Source organism: Carya illinoinensis, chromosome 3 (genome assembly GCF_018687715.1).
Source record: "Carya illinoinensis cultivar Pawnee chromosome 3, C.illinoinensisPawnee_v1, whole genome shotgun sequence".
Lineage (NCBI taxonomy): Eukaryota > Viridiplantae > Streptophyta > Magnoliopsida > Fagales > Juglandaceae > Carya > Carya illinoinensis.
The window spans coordinates 48,284,186-48,302,609 of record NC_056754.1 but is presented as its reverse complement, the minus strand read 5'-3'; the positions used below and the strand labels follow the sequence as shown (position 1 = coordinate 48,302,609).

Sequence of the window (18,424 nt, the reverse complement as noted above, 5' to 3'; positions counted from 1 at the left end):
ACCATGCTATATGGCAAATCTATGCAGTTAAGTAATTGATCAATGGAGGATGAGCCCCACATCTTCTTAGCCATCTTCTCATACTTATCAACAATACTGTACAATTTGTCATGAGCTTTTTCTTTTCTACCTCCTCTCTATTCATTTCACCTACACTATATGCCTCTTTTTCTTGTTGTTCATTGTGGTTTGGTGCGACACCCACTCTATAGTCTTGATTTTTCTGTCCCAGACTCTTGTTTTCTCGCTACACAGCTTCCATCACCACACTCATCTTCCTTAATTGTCTTTCGATCTCCAACAACCATGCTTCCATATTTGTAAAATCGATTTCTTAGTCATGAATTATGTGGGAGTGTGTAGCAGATATTTGAAAACCATGTTGAAAAGTCTTTACAAAATGTAAATAAAAAAAGTTTACAAGAAAGAAAAAAAATGTAAATAATAATTTTACAAAAAGAGTTGTCAGTCATGACTCACAGTCAAAAGTCATAAGCAGCTTTACACACTGACTGGGTTCTGCTACATATTATTAGTGAATTCCATTTATTTAAACAAATTAGAAAACGAAAAGAAAGGCTTTTAGTTTTATTTTTATTTTTACATAATATTCCTGATAATCACGAAAAGAAAGGAGCTACTTCGTTTTGGATGATATTGTATTTTCCCTTACAAAAAATAAAAAATAAAATAAAAAACGTAGGTATATAGAAGCTGATCATGCATGAACATTCAAGCTGATCATGTACATATATACGCATGCATATTATATGCATTTAAGGCCCCCAGGTTGATCGACTGACCATTTTTTTTTTCCTCCCTTCCTTCCTTCCTAAGCAAGCTTAATATCATTACACTAAAAAGATGATACATAAGAAGGGGGTTAAGTTCCCTAACAAATATCCCAAAATAATAAATAATAATACATAGAAGTGGGAAAAAAAAGATTTATTTGAGACCAATTTCTTGGTCCCTACTCATGTCTTACAAGAGAACGCCGTCTTATAAAAAGACGGATAAAAGGTGTTCGCATAAAAGCGAACAATGGAACCATTGCTTGAGGTAGTGGGACCTTCGCTGGAAGCGATGGAGATGGCAAGTGCACTGTCACTTGTTGTCTTGAGATGATTTTTAGAGAGATCCTTGATCCCTCTTGCAAGATCATGGTTTAGGAAGAATAGTAACATAGGGTAGCACCCGAAATCTAAGTCGAGTCGCCAGCGAGGGGACAACACCGTCGGTGGTTGCGCGTGCAATACCCATGCTGCCTTAAGAGGAGAGCGGACGAGCTGATCCAAAGGATCAAGGGTTGGTGAAGTTGAAGAGAGCGTGCGTGGCCACAAAAGCTACTCCAATACGTAGCTTCACGTGAAAATGCACACTGTAGGGGCTGTGCATGCATCAAACGCGCCGAGCAGAATCATAGTTTTCTACTGCGAGCATGAAGATCAGCGGCTGTAGAGGCGGCACGTGTAGGAATGAGGATGCCGAGAAGCAGCAGATTGGCGAGAGTCTGCACTACAGAGAGAAAACAAAAGAAAAAAAAATGAAAAGAAAACAAACGGATGAACATATAAACAGAAGAGCCACTGGGGCTGGCTAGGGGAGGAGGTGGTCAGAGCCAAAGCTCTAAACCTCCTCTGCCCAGTGATGGGTGGAATATCCTGAAAACGATTGAGGTTCGATGACTATATAGAGAGAAAAAGAAAACGAAAGAGATTAACTGACTTGGATCAAATTTAGTTTGATCAACTGACTACTTCTTTAGAATTGCATGCATTTCTTTGTTGTATGCAGTTTGATGATCTAGCTACTTCTTCAGAATTTTGACTACTTCTTCTTCTGCAGTTTCATTTGCATGCATGCATTATCCTGTCCTTTATATACGATCTTCAACTTTGCATTAGTAATTGTGATCTAGATCGATCATCTTAGCTATCTTAGGTACGATTAATGATTCAGATGAATATGGATTGCACATCTTTGAATAAATTATCAAGTAAAAAGGAATAATAGGATATTGAAATTAGAATATTAAGGATGTGGGATGCAACAACTATAGCAAATCAACAATGATCTTTTTAGCCTTGATTTGATACTAACAGATATTAATGTAAATTGTTTTTAAATACTTTTTCATAATTAAATTTTACATTTATTTAGACCCTACTAAATTTGTTCTAATATATCTTTTCATTTTTATTTTAAATGGGACTTTAATTCATACAAGCATAAACAAAAATTTGGTTCAGCGATTCTGACCATTCTTGACATAACGGTTTACATATGTAATAAAAAACTTTGTTGTTGAAGAATGTAAAGGGAAGTATCTTTCGGTGGCTACAAATGATAAGATTCTCTCTACATCAACGACTTTGGTCATTAAGCTTGATGGAATAAGTCAATCAAATATCACATTAAATAATATTGCAAATAAAAAAATATTAATGACTTTGATCGTTAAGCTTTATTAAATCTTATTTATCAAGAAACTATCGTAGACACCGATCTCAACATCAACTCAAAAATATAAAGGAAGAGGATTATAAATCTCAGGCTACATCATCCAAGAGGAGAAAAATTTAGAAAAATATTAATTGAACAATCGTGTCTCATATTAATTCTATCTATTTTACATTGTTTTAAATTGAACAACTATATATATATATATGTATTACATTTTTAATATTATAAATTGACCATCAAATATATATTAGTAAAGTGAACTCTTTTATATATGCATGCTCCATTTCATATATATTTGATATACATTTTATTTATAGTTGTAGTAGTGATTATATACAATAAACTATTTAAAGTTATAAAATTCAGAATAAATAACGGTTCACGTATTGTGCAGGTTATAAGCTTGTACAATTTATGGTACGAGCGTTACACTCAGTTCAGTTTCTCTCTCCCCATTTCTGTTACAGTGCCGTGAAACCCACTCAATGCCTCTCTCTCTCTCTCTCTCTCTCTCTCTCTCTCTCTCTCTCTCTCTCTCTCTCTCTCTCTCGCTTCTCAAGTTCTAGATCTCAAGTTCTAGAATGCAAAATTTTGTCTGTAAATTAAACCTCAAAGTTCACAGCTTGTATAGAAGATTTTTTAGGATCCATATTGTTATTTTCTATTGACTAAAAGCATGAATTTTTGTTCTCTGGAGTTGAGTAATTCCGCTACCGCTTCTGCTTCAGTGAAATTGCATTATTTAGTCTAAAATGATGCCACTCGGTCAAGCCAGTAGCTAGGGAAGGCTCTCTACGTCTGTGATAAAGCCTGGTCTCACGGATACTTGAAGGGTCTTGAGAGGATGCTTGATTGCATCATTCTTAATCCTTAAGAAAGTTTTGGGGCGTTAGAGACTCACTTGCAGGAGGTTGAATTTAAAGACCTCAAGCCTACCTCGACTGTCCTCAACCACGTTGAAGAGATTGGGTGGGTGATGATTCCAAATGCCTTCCTCTTGGAGGATGATGATCCTCTCAACCTCTCTCCTAAGGACGATGCATGGTGCCGGCTTCACTACAAGAAAATTGCTTATTTGCGATCAATTATTTTCAGCAAAATGACTATTTGTAACTAAAATGAGTTTATTTTCATCATAAATAGTCTTTTTGATTGTAAAAAATTAGTCGCAAATATCTATTTTTCTTATAGTGCTTAGGGAAATGGAGCTTCAAAGAGGCCGGGGTTTACCCTGTCAAACCTAGATAGAAGCCGGGTTCTCCCGAGGTGAGCCCTTCTAACCCTGAGGAGGATAAAAGAACTTCTCAGCCTTGACTCCACTTAGTGCCGTTATCTTCTTCTTTTCTTTTGTAACTTTTTACCTTTGGTTTATGCCCATAGAGATTGGGTGCACCACATGTCTTTTTTTTCCTGTATGTATATTGGATGTAATAATATATTCCCTTTACACCTTGATTGTCTTCCAATACCTTTTGTTTCCTTTTTCATACTGTCTATTTGTCTGTCTGCCGTAGAGTTTCCCTTTTCTCAAGCGTGAGAGGGGGCGATTCGTATTTCGCCTCTCTAGTTTTCTTATCGTACATTATCTTTTAGTTTTATCATGAGAATGGTTCAGTGGTCGATGTCCTGTTTGTGAATCTGCAAGGATCTTGAGCGGCTGGCCATTTAATGTACGCCTGTTGGTGTCCGCGCATTTATGGCGTTGGATAACGAATGGCTATGTTTGCCTTTGTTGAATCACGTTAACTTTCTCTTAACTAGATCTAATTTGCTACTTTCTTAACCTAAATCTCTATTATTTTTTCTTAGGTTGTTTTTTTTTCTCTCTCTTGAGAAATTAAGAAGAAAATAGAGACGTAAGAAAGTGATTAGCTTTTCTCAAAATGTTAAGAGTTTGAACATGAAAAATGTTGAAGAGGATGAAAATGACGATGATAATTATTGTGAAAAAAGAACTGAAATCTTCTTGATCTACTTATTGCTTTGCTGCATTATTTGTTGACTGTGTGAGTAATTGTATAAAATCAATAAGAAATTTTGAATTGATTGTAAGAGAGAGAGAGAGAGAGAGAGAGAGAGAGAGAGAGAGAGAGAGAGAGAGAGAGAGAGGACTCAACAGTAGGGCAAAAGAGCAGATAATATGTAAGGCAACCCACCATAAGTATCAAGAATTAATAATTAATGATGTGTTTCTCTTCCATTGGAGGGTGTAAGAGCATCTTCATCCCATTCCTTATCCTCATTCCTATAATTTAACTCAAAATCACATTTCCTTAAATTTTTTCCTAAATTTTATTCATCTTTCAAAAACTTCCTACATCCCATTCCCCATCCATATCTCTATTCTATTAAATAATATTTTTCTATTCTTTTTTATTACTTTTTTCTTTCACTACTATTTACAAATTTAACTACTCAATATTTTTTTCTTATTTTTTGAACTATTACTCTACTGAATATTTTAAACAAAAATTTAAATTATTTTTTTGTGAATATGATAATATTTTTAAAATGAATTTTTATATATTTTCATAATTAATTAAATTATTTTTAAAATTATTATTTAAAACTATAATAAATATGAGTATGAGAGAAAGTGTAGATGATTGAAAAATTATTTATTTTATATATTAGAATAAAATATTGATAAAAATGATTTAAGAAATGAATAATGAGTCTCCAAATACTGTTTATTTCCTAAATATTTTTCCAAAAATAGAGATCTGGATGTGGGAGGTATTTTGATCAAAATCCAAAAATAAATCTCAAATTATAAGAAATTCTTTGCTTTGGAAAACTAGATGGGAATGCTCTAATTCGCCCAAAAACACCCTAGTACTACAGTTTGAAGATAATCTCATTTCTAAAAACTTCTAGCCAAACTCGATATTTAATGATTTTATTTCCTTAAAAAAGTTTAGGATCCAATATTACACGTTTTGTGTTTTTCTAGATCATGTGCCTACTTGTTTCCTTAATAATATATTATTTTTCTAGATGTACTAACAAATAATTGTGATGCATTTTATATTTTTTTACAACAAATTTAAATGATATAAAAAGTTATTTTTCTTATAGTGATAATACTTGCGATAAAAATAGTGTTATAAGGTATTTATTTTTATAGAAGTTATTCTATTTGCGAATTGTTGTGGAAGATAGACCACCCTCTATGCCATCATAAAAATCTAAAATAAAAAAGATAGTTGTATAAAATGAATTTTATAATATTTTACTGTTATAAGTGTTCTTGGACAATATTAAATATTCAACAACTATCATGAATTTACTAGTTTATATGTCAATTCGCTATGATAAAAAAAATATTAAATGATTAATAAATATACATGTATCTATATTTTACAAAACTTTGGCCAGAAGCAAAATATCAAAGAACTGAACTCCATAAAGCAATATCTATATGTCACACCCTGGTCATGCAGAGGTCAGAGAGGAACTTCATATCAATTAAACTCATATTTTAACAATATAATTATAGACTCTAAATTCGCAATATCATAAAGATATTATGATATAAACTAATTTTCTTGACATAATTAATTTTCTAAAATGCTAAGTCAACAAAACACAATAAAATTTCTTAATAAACTTCGTCAATACACACAGAAACTTTCTAAGCTTAAACCACTATTCTTAAATCATTTTACCCAATGCTTCATAATTTGATCGATCCTTAGCTGAAATATCTAAAATTATTTGAAAAATATTGTGGAGATAAGAGGTGAGTTATCAACAACTTAGTAAACAGAGCACATATATTAGTGTGTACAACATGAGCTTTTCCATAAAGTTTCAAATATAGGAAACAAAAATATTTCATTTTCATATGTAGATATCAAAATATATTATCAGGAAAAATAGAACAACATTTTAATTTTTTCATATTTAGAAAAACTAATTGATCATATTCAAAAACACTTTGATATAATATAACTTAACGTTGAAATATGAATTTAATTGATGGGAAGTAACTATCCGACTTATGTGGGATCGAGACATTACACTATAATTATTATTTGGTGTACAAACATGGATTGCTGTAGAAGGACAAATAATTGGAAAAATTTAGTTATAAACACATTTGTGTATTAATATGTATATTAATTTATTATAATTGGTCAAAAAGTAGATTTTATTAAAAATAATATTAATTTAAATTTTAAATATGAAAGAATTAGTATTGATATTTAGATTAATATGCGATTTTATTTGTAACTAACAAAACTCTAAATAATTTGCTTAAATTATTATTTTCTTTATAGCCAAGCCAATCCTCTAATAAAAAGACAAAAAAAAGCATGTGACAATTCAGAGGTTGCTTGACGCGGTAAGTCGGTCTTTTTCTCCTACAGTACCATTGACTCATGACCCGACTGTCATGCCCCTAATTATGTGGAAAATTATATATAATAGTTTTGTCACGACCCGATTGCTGCATTATTTGTTGACTGTGTGAATAATCTTATAAAATCAATAAGAAATTTTGAATTGATTGTAAGAGAGAGAGGACTTGAGAGAGTACCGAACTCCGAGAGAGAGAGACAGAGAGAGAGGATGAACGGACTCAACAGTAGGGCAAAAGAGCAGATATCATGTAAGGCAACCCACCAGAAGTATCATGAATTAATGATGTGTTACTCTTTCATTGGAGGGTGTAATTCGCCCAAAAACACCTAATCCGGTTTGAAGATAATCTCATTTCTAAAAACTTCAAGCCAAACTCGATATTTGATGATTTTATTTCCTTAAAAAAGTTTAGAATCCAAAATTACACGTTTTGTGTTTTTCTAGATGTGCCACTTGTTTCCCTAATGATATATTATTTTTCTAGATGTGCTAAGAAATAATCATGATGCATTTTGTATTTTTTATGACAAATTTAAGTGACATAAAAAGTTATTTTTCTTGTACTGATAATACTTGTGATAAAACTAGTGTTATAAAGTACTTTAGTTTTATAGAAGTTATTCTATTTGCAAATTATCGTGGAAGATAGACCACCTTCTATGTCATCATAAAACATCTTGTTAACGTCGTGTTTCGTATACCCTTAAATCGGGTTGTTAGTGGCGCGAGTCTTCACTTGCAGCGGGTCCTGAGGAGGGAGAGAGGTGGCTTTGCGGTAGCCTAGGAAACCTTAAATGCCAAAATTAGTATAGAGAATATATAAAAATGTTTAAAAAAAAAAGACAACATTTGTGTATAATTAAGAATAGACTTGAATTCGTCCTCCCTTACCTCTCAGTTCTAGGCGACCTTTTATAATGGGTCCTTTAGGTTAGGAGGGCCAAGTCTTGTGTTCTAGAGCAGATGAATGCCTTTCCCTAGAGTCTCTACCACCGTACTACATTTAATGCAACGTAATTTCCTTGGTATCAGTCATTTAATGCGGCGTGGTTCTCTAACAGAATTGCCGGATGCTGTTTCTTCCCTTTTCCCCTATCATGGTTTTCCACATCCTTATGCAACATCTCATCTTAATGTTGATGATTATCTTCGACTTGCACAGGTTTAGAGTCCACCCAACCTACATAGGTCTAGGACCCGTCCTAGGCTATCAAGGGGGGGCCCTTCCGAGCTCTGGCCGGCATTCTTGGAGCTTATGGAGCCTGCGAAGTAATAGGTCTGGGACGGTATTATGAGTTTTAGGCCCTGAAGAAAATATCCTCTAACACATATTTTTAAAAACTTTGGCCAAAGGTAAAATATCAAAGAACCGAACCCCATAAAGCAATATCTATATGTAATGCCCTAGTCCCACAAAGGTTAGAGAGTTACTTCCTATCAATTAAACTCATATTTCAACAATATAATTACAGATTTTAAATTCCCAATATCATATAGATATTATGATTCAGACTGATTTCCTCAACATAATTAATTTTCTAAAATGCTAAGTCAACAAAACATAATAAACTTTTTTAATAAATTTCGTCAATACACATATAGAAACTCTCTAAGTTTAAACCATCATTCTTAAATGATTCCATCCAATGCTTCATAATTTGATCATTAACTGAAATATCTAAAATCATATGAAAAATATTGTAGAGATAAGAAGTGAATTATCAACAACTCAATAAGCAGAATATATATACTAGTATGTACAATATAAATCTTTTCATAAAGTTTCATATGTAGGAAACAAAAATATTTTATTTTCATATACAAATTTCAAAACATATTATCAAAAAAAATAAATTAACATTTTAATTTTTTCATATTTAGAAAAATTAACTGTTGATATTTAAAAAAACTTTAACGTAACATAACTGAATGTCAAAATATAAGTTTAATTGATAAAAAGTAACTTCGATCTCTGCAGAATCGAGGCGTTATACGATAATTATTATTCGGTGTACAAACATGAACTGCTGTAGAAGGGCAAATAATTTGCTTAAATTATTACCATTATTTTCTTTATAGCCAAGCCAATCCTCCAAAAAAAAAGAAAAAGAAAAAAAAGCACGTGACAATTCAGAGGTTGCTTGACGCGGTAATTTGGTCTTTTCTTCCTACAGTGGCATTGACTCATGACCCGATTACCATGCCCCTACTTTACGTTTATAGAAGTTATGCTCATTCGTTTCTCAAGTTATTACACACGATCTCCATTCTCACACCTATGCAGATCTTGTTCGTCTTCTTAGCTTTCCAGCTTCTATGTCATGTATCCATAGCTACTCCTCCTACACCTCTTTACACTGCAGATGATGATGATATTTCACTCAACTGCGGTGCTTTCGGCAACTCTAAGGCTATGGATGGGCGCCTATGGATCGGTGAAATGGACACCAAATTCACTCCCCTCGAAGATCGCAACCCCAAATCTGTTACCTCGACAGCCAAACAACAAGACACCATCGATGCTGTCCCCTACACAACTGCCCGTTTATCTTATTCCCCCATTCACGTACGTGTTTCCAATGACGGCCCCCGGACAAAAAATCCTTCGCTTGTACTTTTACCCGGCTTCTTACTTTGATTTTGATAGGTCTAAGGACTTCTTCACTGTCCAAGCGGGTTCATTCATCTTACTCAGAAACTTCAGTGCTTCCCTTCTTGCCAATCACTTGGGGGAATATACTCTCTCTGAAGAGTTCTGTCTCAACATTGAAAAGGATCAGAATTTGACTTTAACGTTCATCCCAAGTCCAAGTGTTTCTACTAATTTCTATGCTTTTATTAATGGAATTGAGATTGTCTCCATGCCAGACGACCTGTACTACAAGCCAGAAGGTGAGGGCATACCTTACATAGGCCAAAACTCTCTGTTCTACAGATTCTACGACACGGCACTGGAGATGGGTTTTCGATTACATGTGGGCGGGAGATTTATATCATTGATAGAAGATGCATACATCCATAGAGAATGGTCCGGGGATGGAAATTATGATGGCGCCGTACCCACTCGTGAGCCATACTTGAACCTCACATACACGCAAATCTCAAATTACATTGCACCCACTGAGGTCTATTGGTCTGCAGTATCCATGGGTCAGGATAACATGAATACCAAGAACAAGCTCTCTAATTTGACTTGGGGTTTACATGTCGATTCGGGATTCGAGTATCTGGTGAGGCTCCATTTCTGCGAAGTGGAGCGGAACGTTACAAGCTTTTGTCAAAGGCAATTTATCATCTATATAGATAATACCACAGCCAAACATGTCGCTGACGTAATGCTTTGGAGCGAAGGTAGGAATACGCGGCCTGTTTATCGTGACTACGTGGTAATGATCCAAAATGATCCGGGAGTTGAGGGCAAGCGTAATCTTTTCATTGCACTACATCCTATAGCAACTCCCACGACTTACAAAAATGACATTCTAAACGTGATTCAAGTGTTCAAGTTGGTTAGAAAATCAAGGCTGAGCCTTCCCAGATCCAATCTTGAGTATGTGAGCTCTCCACTGCCAGCTCAAAAAACTGCTCCGATGACTGTGGCTCAAGAAGCTACTACGACGGTTGTGGCTCAAGAACCAGCTGCTTTAACAACCAACGAGTCGTCATGGGCAAAGAAAACAATATCAATTGCCATTGGAAGTGTTGCGGGCTTCTTGGCCGTCGCAGTTCTAGTGTGCTGCAAGGCTCTTTGGAAACCGAGGGACAAGGACTGTGGTTGTTACAATTCACTAACGAAGTGTTGGTGCTGTCCTGACAAAGGAAAGTCAACACGGGTAAAAGACTCGTCACTGCCCGGAGAGCTATGCCGCCGATTCTCACTAGAAGAAATCACAACAGCAACCCACAACTTCCATGAAGAATTGATTATTGGCGTTGGTGGCTTTGGGAAGGTATATAAGGGTCTCGTTGAAGAGAGTACAATGACCGTGGCGATCAAACGCTTGAACCCAGAGTCAAAGCAAGGTCGCCAAGAGTTTTGGACAGAGATTGAGATGCTCTCGCAACTTCGCCATGTCCACCTCGTCTCTCTCATTGGTTACTGTAATGACGGGGGCGATATGATCCTCGTCTATGACTACATGGCCAATGGGACACTTCGAGACCACCTCTATGACACCAACAGGGATCCTCTCCCATGGATACAAAGGCTCAACATTTGCATCGGAGCAGCCTGTGGTCTGAACTACCTGCATACGGGAGTGAAGCACCCCATCATCCACCGTGACGTAAAGACAACCAACATTTTGTTGGACGAAAACTGCGTGGCCAAGGTTTCAGATTTCGGGTTGTCCAAAGTGGGTCTGGAAAACGCGGCTGTTAGTACCATGGTAAAGGGGACGTTCGGGTACTTGGATCCAGATTACGCAAGACGCCGGCAACTGACTGAAAAATCGGACGTGTACTCGTTCGGCGTAGTCCTGCTTGAAGTATTATGTGCCCGAAAAGCACTGAACCTAAAACTAGAGGAGGAGCAATGGAATTTGGCCAACTGGGCCAAGAAATGCATTGAGAAGGGAATCATGGGTGAGATCATAGATCCGAATCTGATCGGCAATATAGCTCCGGAGTGTTTCAAGGTGTACATGAATGTCGCAGAGAGCTGCGTGCGTGATCAGGCGATCCAACGGCCCATCATGAACGATGTTATGGAAAACCTCAACTTCGCATTGCAACTGCAGAAGGAAGCAGACATTGTGAAGAAGGAAGCCAATCCAGCCGACAAGGTAGCCTATACGGAAGTGTTATTATTCAATGTTTGTGACATCATCGGAGCTCATCGATACGATAACGTTCTCAATGGACATGTGTCGGAATCAGATAGTGGCACCTGGTTCATTAGTAATAATATCGGGGATGACCTACCCGAGTCTAATTGATACGGATAGGTGTGAAGGTTTGTTTACAGATAAAGTGCAATTTGCAGAGGTTTTTACTTGGATTTGGGTTTGTGGAGCGTCTGCTACTGTGGTGATGACTCAATTTGAAAAGATTTTATTATAGTTTTTTGGGTGTATTTTTAATTGAGTTCTTCTACATAATAATAATTGTAGTAGCTGCACACTTGTACACCATACTTGATGTCTTTTTTTAAATTTTTCTTTTTTTTAATAATTCAAAATGTGCGTTTTTATAAAACCTTATATTTCGGTTGAAACACAATTTCAAATTCCTCCTGCGAAATCCCTCCTCCCTCGCCCCCGCGTCACCTTCCTCCGCCCAGCGCCACCGGCGACGCCGTCTCTCTGCCCAACGACACCGAGCGACGCTACTTCATCTGCATAGAGCCGCCACTGCCTGGAAATCATTGAACGGATGAAACAGTTGGAGTGGGAAGACCCCCTCCCCACGTCCCTTGCCTCCGTCGCTGCTCATACGAAGGTAAAACACATGAAACTGAGAATGGCGGGGTCAAACCATTCTGCTGAGAACTGAAAATGGCCTGCACAAAAGTGTTAATATTGTAAACGTATATGAACCAAAAAAAAAAAAAAAAATAAGAAGAAAGAAAGAAAGGGTGAACATTTAAAAAAAAAAAATAAGAGTAGAGAAGTTTCGAAATCTCATGCCTAACTCGCGGTCTCTCTCTGCTGAGAACTGAAAGTGGCGGGGTCAAACCAATTTCAGTATCACTAAAAAAAAAAAAATGTAATCATCTAGACCCGATCGTGGTTGGGACTCCGGAAATCCCTAGGGCAGCTCATGGTTTTTGCGTCCTATCAGATCTCCTTAGGACTACATCTCTGTCTGGTTTTTATGACAATTCATCTGCCCCATGCAATCAAAAGCAATCGACATTGGAGCTTCGCAAGTCAAGCTGAAACTAGTTTTCCAAATAATGGCTTAAACTTCTACGAATATCTTCATTTCTTAGGTTTGAGAGAGCTTTCCTTTCAATCTTGCGTATCCACTCCTTGGTGACGTGGAGAAGCCTCCCTGTCTCCTCAAGTGACTTGGGCTGGTAGTCCTTGAGTCCATACCTTAGGAATACAACTTGCCTCTCTCTTGAATCCAAGTTTTTTAAAAGATCATGAATTTCTTTTCTCATGTGCTGCCTCGTGACAGTTTCTTCAGGACTTCTTATTGAAAGGAAAGCTTGGCCAGACCAAATCACTCAGCTTTGGGTTAAAAATTTCCTATAGCTTGTGCGAGACGAGGGGGAGAGTGGGTTGAGAGTGCTGGTATACGAGAACTGAGTCGAACATCGAGAAGGAGAGAGGAGGGAACTGGAGCTCTGTTTCTCAAAAGTTAAACAAAAATCAAATGTTTGCTGGAGCTGAGGGAGGGAACGGAAAGTTAGGGACAATTTTGTCATTAGTCAATGCCACGTATGGTGTGCGTCCGGCTGCTCCCAAACAGGAGTTGACGCGAAGATTAATTCCTTTTAATTAGGCTTGTAAAATGGAGTGCAGACTTTGGTGGATAGGCTTATCTGACGTTGCATAAGGTTGTTGAGATTTGTTAAGTTTTTTTTTTTTTTAATGAATAGTAATAAGTTGAGATTATAAAATGAATTTTATTAGAATCACTTAAAATAAGTTTAGATGTATTTAAATATTAAAATAAGTTTTGATAGATTTACAGAAAGTTAAAAAATATTATAAATCTTATGTGTAAAGAGATATTAAATTAAAAAATATTGTGATTCTTACGTGAAAAAAGATTTCTTTTATGCTATTATTCTAGGAACGATAAATGAAGACATGTTTATTAGGAAATGTAATTAAAGTTAGAATTTCTCAAATTTTTTTTTTTTATAAAAACTCCATTTTTCTTACTTTAAAGTTTTCATATAAAAAAAAAAAAAAGACCTCACATTAGAGTGGCCAGCCACCTATAAAAGCCTAGGGGGTGACGGGACGCGGCCACCACCTATCAAAGCATTTCGAAGGGGCAACAGGGGTTGCCTCGACCACCCACAAATTTTTTTATAAATTTATATTAATGTCTTTGTGATACTTGTTTCTCTCATATTTTAGTGGAAGGACAATTTCTCGTGTTGGAGAATGCCAATAACTATTCTTTCTCTTGAAAAGATAACCAATCAAAAGAATGGTTATGTAATTGGGTCAACAAATGAGGCCATTGACAATAAACGTTAGGAGACTTCAATGGATATTCACAACAAACCAACATATAAATAATAATTGAGTCGATAAAGAACCAATAAAACCAAACCGATTTAGTTGGATCTCATAAATGACATATCGATTAGACCATTGAAGAGTATCTGACATGAAATACTAGAAAGACATGCATGGAGTTGAGACAAAATGTGGTTGAGTTTCTTTTTAAACAAGATGTTATTAAGTTCTGCACTAAATATAAGTTAGATTCATTTAGTGTACCCGTGCTTAAAATTTCTCGTTTATACACATAGAAGTGCACATATATTCCCCACTTGTTTTATTTTTAGTTGTAGAGACTCGACTGCTAGAGAGTAGTAATATTGTTTTAAAGAGGAAGACTACAAACATAACATTAAATCGTTTCACTTAAAAGACATTTTTTTAAATGTCCCATAATTCGGTATTAACCCAATATCCACATTATAATTCGAATACCCACCTGGATGATCCAGTTTTCCAACATTTGGATTGGATTAGTAAAAAACTAGCCTAGATGTACTAACCTCATTACGAATAGGCCACGAGGTGCAAGCACATGACTTCTTGTTGGAACATATTCATTAATGGTTGTTAATTAGATTGGGCATTGTAAACTAGGGGTGTAAAAATAAATCAAAAAACCAATTGGACCAACTCGTAATCATCTGGTCTGGTTTCGGTTATTAAAAATAGAAACCGATTCGGTATCAGCTTTTATATCTTGAAAACAGGTTTGAACTAAACCGAATGGATATATATTTTTAATTTTTTATATTATATATAAAATATTTGTTATATAAGTTTCACTACAAGAAAAAGGGCCTAACTCGGCGATTTTGGAACTGCTGCAAATTAAACCGCTGCAAATAATCATTATCAGTAGCGATTGCATTCTCGCCGGTCTTATTTTACATTAAGCTCACACGTGGGCCTGATTTTAATTTTTGCGCCGATTATTAAACTAAAAGCAATGATTTACGTCACTGCAATTAGAAAAATAATATCGCGGTGGGGGTCCCTACTTCGAAACAAGCTCACGCGCGAAAATTAGCCCAATTTTATTTTCCCCCCTCTTCTATTTTCCTTCTTCACCGTCCCGACTCTCACACCCAAGCCGATTTTCCTTCTCTAATTTTCGCCTACCTGCAAATCCACCCACCCAAACCATTTAATCCACTCAAAATTTCTGAGTTTGTGGTTTGGCCTTCCGCAGTTCATATGACCCATCGTTCCCGAGAGCATACGAAACCTATTTGCTCTACCTCCATCTTAGTTTAGCTTGTGACTGGGCACAGGCATTCCACCATCGTCATCGAAAAATCTGTGGCTTCAAAGCTTGGGCCTCTGTTTCGTGAACCACAGGTATTTCATTGGGAAATATCCCCATTCGTTGCTTTCCAAAAAATGTGCATTTTTAGCTTGTAGAACAAATTTTTTCCTAACTGATTGTGAAAGCTTGTCCGGCATGGACGTATACAATGTGTTTTACTGATTTTTGGGGTTAATGTCTTACTGCTGCTTCCTGTTTGACACCAAATTACATTTTTCCCCTCTAAGAGTAAATATATAAATATAGATATATGGATGTAGGCGTCGAGTAATTTGCCCTTGTTGACCTTAGTTGCTCCGGTTGTCTTCCTCAGCTACATTAAATTAATCAAATTCTAGTTACGTCACTAATATTGACTATGATTATTTATTGAAAAAATCCATTGGAAGTTACTCGAGGCAGGTATTGTGGATAGATAGTGGTACTTTTTTTTTAATCCAAACATGTTGATGGATGATTGAATCAATAGATGTTAGTATGATTAGTTTATTTCTTTTCCAATGATTAAGTTGCCTACCATCAAAAGAAACTTGCCCAAAATCTCTACTTATTGGGAAAATTAGTACATTGAGAGAGGATTAACTCCTAAAAAATTGCTCCTCTTAACAATAACATTAACGACAACAACACTAACTGGTTGGGTTTCTCTCTCTCTCTCTCCTCACATGACCATGGAGATTTCTTTAGGCCCTCATAACCATCAGCAAATGCATCCTCCCTCAGCTACTCTTTCTATAGCAGTCTCGGCAATCTTTTCCATTCGGGACCTCACTTGTACTGTTATATTTACCATGGAACTAAAGGAGATGCTAGCTTGTATGCCCCTCTATCTGCAATACCACTCAAGTATAGTGGCATTGGTTTGGTAAATTCCAAACCAACTAATTTGTACAACTCTGATATTGATGGCTTTTCTTGTTGGTCAATCAAGTAAATTAACAATGATTTGAACCCTTTCAGTGTTCGAAATCCTGGTGTCCACCTAGAAATTAAATGACATTGTCAACTGTTCTTACGTCATTGATTTCTTTATATATTCTAATATTACGAAAGAACAAATTTATACAAGTTGAAATATATTTTTCGAATTGAAATAGTAGCATGCTGCATGTTGCATGTCTTATGCAGTGTTGTAGTGCAATGCACAACTGCACTATGGAATTGCTAGCCTCTCAATTTATGCTACAGTGCAGTGCACAGTTGCACTTTGAAACAGGTTGTTTTTTTTAAACTGCTTGGCTCTCAACTTATGCAGTACTCAGCTGCACTGTGAAACTGCTTGCCTCTCAACTTATGCAGTGCATAGCTACATTGTTGTGGTGGTATGGACACACCAGGTTATATCAATCTCGCTTTCAAATTATACAAATTACTGGTGCTTTATTCGAATAGGATATATGCATGCTTCTTCAAAGTGTTGTGATCTTCATAAGATGTTAACATGAAGGAAAATTATATTGCTACTTTGGAAAAGGACGTTATGGTCCTATGGGCTTACAAACTAATAAAATGGAAAAATGTTAGAAATCAATGGAGGTGGTAAACTGGAAAATCCATATCGAGCTGGACTAGATCGAAATCTAAAAAATCTAAAGGTTGGACATTTCAAAATAAGGACTCTGATTTTGGAAGGGACCACCAAGGAGAAACATAAATGAATATGAAATTCACTTTTTATTTTTTTATTTTTATTTTATTGAAATAAGATATCATTTTCTTCGAGATCATGTGCAGAAAGGCGATATAGTACTAGAATTCACAAACACACACGATCAGTTAGCAGATATTTTCACAAAGCCTTTACCAGAAGATAGATTATGTATGATCAGAAGAGAAATAGGTATGATGCATGATATGAATATCTTTTAAAAGATAGACCAGAGTCAATAAAAATAGAGATAAATTTTTTAAATATTTTTACATAAACTTGAGATTCTTAACCTCATATTTGAGACGCTCATTCTCCTCATACAATATCATGTCATTATTATCCATGGGAACCGGCAAGTGGAATGAAGAATCTAATAAAGATTTCAACTGTTTATTCTTCTGCCGAATAATTCCTTCCCTTGTGTGAGACTCTTGAACAATTCGTTGAAATACAACAATTTGTTCTTTGGGCTTTTCAATTTCATGATTTTTGGCTTGTAGCCGCTGGGAAAAAACAACAATAGAGGAAGAGTAGCGAGTCCCAAGACTCACCAAGTCATAAATAGCATCAGAATCTGACTTATTAGTCAGATTATTATTTTCTTGCTGCAACATGGCACTAATGGTAGCTGCAGAAAGGACAGGAAGTTGAGATGCAGAATGCCTCATGGATGGATCTAGAGAAATGTTAGAAAAATGAGCCATTGAGAAAAGAATAGAAGGCTTAAAACGAGAATGTTAAAGGAATGCAGATGAGTTATAGAGATGAGAAGAAAACTTGATGCGGATTGGATGAACTTCAAGACTGATTTTATAAAGATAGCACAAAAAACCAGATGAGCTATCATCCAAGTCAAAGAGCAATGTGATTTTTTTTTCCGATCGGTGAAAATGCAATTTTTTTAGAAACTCGGAGCCTTCAATCTCGTTTGTCAACAACATCAGACAATTTTTTCAAATCTTCAGCCACACTTGTCGGGTTACGGACGAATCAAATTTATTTATTTTAACTATTTACAGTGTCTACTAACGCACCGTTTTCTTCAAGTGCATTTACTTGTTATAGATCCTTTTTAATGATGCCAAAAGGGGGAGAAGTGTTAGATTAGAACATTAATATTGTTTGAATTGCTAAACTTATTATATATGCTTGGAATTATATTTATACTTTTGCTTGAAAAACTAACGCACATTGTCAGGGGGAGCTTAACTATCAATACAAGTTTTAGCTTTTATCAAGTATTTGTCATCATCAAAAAGGGGGAGATTATTGAACCCAAGGTTTCAAATTTTGTGTAATTATATATCTACACGTGAATTTTGATGATAACAAATGAATTCAAAGAATAAAGAAGTCTCAATCTCAAGTTGTCTACACAATGGAGTCAAGCACATCAAGTAAACAAGCATGAGCAAGAAGGAAACAAGTTCACATTAAAGTTAT

The 18,424-nt window shown here is 35.7% G+C and overlaps 1 pseudogene; it reads left to right on the top strand.

Moving 5' to 3' along the window:
* The first annotated feature begins 8,891 nt into the window (after window positions 1-8,891).
* Window positions 8,892-12,006, top strand: LOC122305002 (annotated as a pseudogene).
* The last annotated feature ends 6,418 nt before the right edge of the window (window positions 12,007-18,424 follow it).